This window comes from Apium graveolens, chromosome 3 (assembly GCF_009905375.1).
Source record: "Apium graveolens cultivar Ventura chromosome 3, ASM990537v1, whole genome shotgun sequence".
Classification (NCBI taxonomy): Eukaryota; Viridiplantae; Streptophyta; class Magnoliopsida; order Apiales; family Apiaceae; genus Apium; species Apium graveolens.
This window is the reverse complement of record NC_133649.1, coordinates 277,013,732-277,018,474: the sequence shown is the minus strand read 5'-3', so window position 1 is coordinate 277,018,474 and position 4,743 is coordinate 277,013,732.

Genomic DNA, 4,743 nt, shown 5'->3' with positions numbered 1-4,743 from the left:
AGTTGATAAATCTGTTTTGAGAAAAATGTTCTAAGTCAAGATCTCTACAAGTCACAGATTTAGTATTATAGAGAAGTCATTCGAGAACTCCAGAATGACTTATAGAGAAGTCAGGAAAGCTATTAGAGAACTCAGAGTTATCGACACGTCAAATATCACTAGAGAACTCTGAGTTATCAAATATCACTAGAGAACTCTGAGTTATCGACAAGTCAAAAATCACTAGAGAAGTCTGAGTTATCGACAAGTCAAAAACCACTAGAGAACTGTGAGTTATCTACAAGTCAATTAGGCACTAGAGAACTCATAGATATCTATAAGCCAAAGTGAAGACATGAAGTGAAGAGATCTCGACAAGCTAAATTCTCTTATAGAGAACTCAGAGACCTCTACAAGTCAAAGCAACTATAGAGTAATGAGAGATATCGATAAGCCAATATACTTATCGAGATGTCAAGTTCTCTATATATCAAACCGGAGATCTCGAGGTAAAACTCAAAGTACAAAGTGCAGACCAGTTCAATATCCAAGATTAACAATCAACAAATAATCTACTTAGTTGGATTGACAAGTATACAAAAAGCAGCTTGAAGAGTGCAAGATCAAGGGTGAAGATTAACTGACAAAGGAAGATCAAAGTTAACACAGTATGCAAAGATTTGCTAAGCCAGAATTGGAAGATATAATTTTCCTAAAATGGAATGATTAGTGACAGTTTACTAAAGTGAATAACATCTCTTATTATACAATGTGTAAACCAGTAGTTAACTATCATATAAAGTTAACACTGGTCCTTTGTTAGAAGTAACATTAAGATCAGAAAAATCTTGTATTCTCCCAAGGAAGAAGCTAAGCTTTTTATGAACAAAGAGCCTAGAAATTTTGTAGCAAAACATTCTTAATTTTAATGTAAAATTAAGTGAGTTTTGGAATATTTGTGTTCACTGTTATTGCTTGTTTAATTTCAGTATTAGCATATCTCACTGTAAGATTTAATTTACTTTGTTCATAACCATAAACACTTCAAGAAAAGCATAAAAACACAAAAACATATTCACCCCCCCCCCTCTGTGTGTAATTCATTACCTAAAAAGTGATATCAGAGCAAAATCTGAAAGTAAACGGATTCAAGATCTTGGAAGAATGAATACACATAAAATCAGTAGCATTAAAATCCCTACTTTTGATAAAACTAACTACACTCTTTGGAAGAAGAAAATGTTTTTGTTTATCAGGATGGCCAATCCACTATACATTCAGATTCTCAAAAATGGGCCCTTCACTCCTATGGTTAGAGTTGAGGAATCTACAGATGGAGATATGGTCATCCCAACTCATTATGCTCCTAAAGACCCTTCTGAGTACACTGAGCCTGAGAAAGAAAAAGTTTCCCTAGATAGTGGCTTGCAGCTGATCCTAATTGAGTCACTTGACAATATAATGTACAAAAACATTGTCAACCATGACACTGCTAAGCAGATCTGGGAAAAGATTGAAATACTTTGTGAAAGAACCGAGGAAGTTAGATCTAATCAAAGAAGGATACTGATTTACAGTATGAGGGCTTCATGGATAAGCCAAAAGAAAGTATCACTGATGTGTTTGAAAGGTTTAACGAGCTGATAAATGACTTGCAGCTACATGACAAATACTATGAAGCTGAAGAAGTAAACTTGAAGTTTTTACTCACACTCCCTGACCATTTGGAACAGAAAATTTCAGCAATCAGATAAGGGAGAGATTTGAGTAGAATAACTCTGGAAGTTCTATATGGTATCTTAAAAATATAGGTATTAGAGATGATTCAAAAGAAATCATTAAGAGCTGGTCAGGGCATGTTGTAGATGGTTCAAGTGCTCTAATTGGCAATGAAATCTAGACCTCTAATGATGAGCCAAGATCCCAGACTCCAGTTGCCTCAGCTAGTGAGCAAAGAAATAATGATTCACAGGAACAAGTCATACTGGAATTGGAAGAAGATGAATTCTACACCCTGGATGAACTTGATGATCTTGATCAGTCAATGGCCTATCTGGAAACAAAGTTCTCTAACATTAGAGTAAAGAAGCCAAGATTTTTCAAGGGTAAAGGACTATCATTCAACAAAAATAGCGGCTGGAAAGGAAAAGGGAAGTCCACATCTAATAGCAAAAATGATTACAAAACTGACTCTGTTGACAGATCAAAGATAAGATGCTATAACTATGATGAGCTAGGCCATTTTGCTACAGAATGCAGGAAACCCAAGAAAGCAAAGAAAGATAAAGCTTATCTTGAACTAGAAGTATAGTATGAAGCTCTTCTGAATAAAGAGCAAAGCAAAACCTATATTACAGAGGGAAAGATTTGGGATGATTCTGATAATGATGAAGATGAGGAAGTTAGAAATTATGCTTGTTAGGTAATGAATTACAAACAAAGAGGGGGGGTGAATGTGTTTTACTGTTTTTAGGCTTTTCTTGGATCTTTTATGGTTGAACAAAGTAAATTAAATTTTTTAGTGAAATTGTATTCAAGCAGAAATTAAACTTGCAAGAATAAAGAACACAGATCTTCAAAACTCACTTAATTTTATATTAAAATTAAGAATGTTTTGCTAAAAAATTTCTAGGCTCTTTGTTGATAAAGAGCTTAGCTTATTCTTGAGAGAGTTACAAGATTTTCTATCTAAATTGTTACAACTGACTAATGGACCAGTGTTAACTTTATAATTCAGTTTATTGCCGGTTTACATAGTGTACAATAAGACATGCTATTAACTTTAGTAAACTGTCACGTGTCATTTCCATTTTAGAAAAATTGTATCTTTCATTTCTGGCTTAGCATATCTTAGTATCCTGTGTTTACTTTGATCTTCCTTTGTCAGTTAATTTTCACCAGAGATCTTGCACATCCTTCAAGCTGCTTTTTGTAGACTTGTCAATCCAGCTGGTTGGATTGTTTGTTGATTGTTAATCTTGGATATTGAACTGATCTGCAATTTTGTACTTTGAGATTTTACCTCAAGATCTCCAGTTTGGTCTATAGAGAACTTGACATCTCGATAAGTATATTGGTTTATCGAGATCTCTAGTACTCTATAGTTAATTTGAATTGTAGAGATCTCCCGGTTCTCTATAAGAAAATTTGGCTTGTCGAGATCTCTAGTCTTCATATCTTCACTTTGATTTATCGCTATCTCTGAATTCTCTAGTGGCTTCTTAACTTTTCGATATCTCAGAGTTCTCTAGTCAAATTTTGACTTGTCGATATCTCAGAGTTCTCTAGTGAATTTTGACTTATCGATATCTCTGAGCTCTTTAGTGCAATTTGAGTTATCGATAACTCAGAGTTCTCTAATGAATGTTGACTTGTCGATAACTCTGAGTTCTCTAGTGAAGAAATGACTTGTCGATATCTCTGAGTTCTTTAGTGGTATTTGACTTATCGAGATAACTCATAGTTCTCTAATGAATGTTGACTTGTCGATAACTCTAAGTTCTCTAGTAAATAAATGACTTGTCGATATCTCCAATCTTCATGTCTTCAATTTGGCTTGTCAATATCTCTGAGTTCTCTATAAGCTTTCCTGAGTTCTCTATAAGTCATTCTTGAGTTCTCGAATGACTTCTCTATAACACTAAATCTGTGACTTGTAGAGATCTTGACTTAGAATATTTTTCCTAAAATAGATTTATTCAACTCCAAGCTTCTTCATAATTCTTCTGAGGCATGATCTTCTTGATCTTCTTCTAAATAGAATTTTTAGGCTTGACACTGTTTATAGAAAAAGACTCCAGTCTGCTCCTTTAACATTTTTACAGATTTTAAGTGTTACAAATACAAAATACAGATTAAGATAACAATACAACTTACTTAGGGTTGACAAATTGTCTTAGTCTTGTTAAAGTACAGGCATGTCTTGCACAACAATCTCCCCCAATTTGTGAGAAGATTGTTTAACAAAAATTCATGCCTGTTAACAAGACTAACCCCAAGTTTAAAATGATGAAAAATAAAATTAATACACAAAGCTTGATAGAATTATAATTTTTGTACAATATAAGATTTACAAAGTTCAATGGTTACAAGTATCAGGTAAAGACAATTTTTGTATTTGCTTCTTCCCTAAGAACATCCTTCAAGTGATCAAGAATTTCCAATTCTTCTATAATAGGTGTTCCACTTAGAGCTTCTATAAGTTTTTGTCTTGCTACCTTGGGATAACCACTGTCTAGCAAATCTATTATAAATCTTGATAATCCACTAGTTTTGATGTTTAGAAATTTCTCATCCTTAGAGATTCTGCTCATTTCTTTTGCCTTAAACTCTTCTGATCTTTTTATAAACATCTCAATTTCTTCATCATACTTTCTTCTTCTCTCTTTAGCTTCAACTTCATTCCTTTTTCTTGTTTCTTCCCTTTCAATCAACCACTCAGCTATAACTGATCTCCATGCCCTTGTGGCACTGTTCCTTGTCCTTTAACAAACTTATTATTCTCTTAATTTCTGTGAAAGAAAGAGAATTCATTAAATCACTACCAAGAAAAGTGAAGGACCCATCTTCATAGAAAATTCTAACTTCTCTAAGAGACACAACCCAGACTCTGACTATTTCCTCAGCAAGTTGTTGAAAATGATCTTCATCTGAGATACACCAATTTAAAGGTAGAAAGTCAGATTGCTTGAAACAGTTCCAGATGGCCCTTTCAGTGACTTCTCTTTTCTTTGTAAGTTTGACTTTCTTAGACTTTCTTCCAAC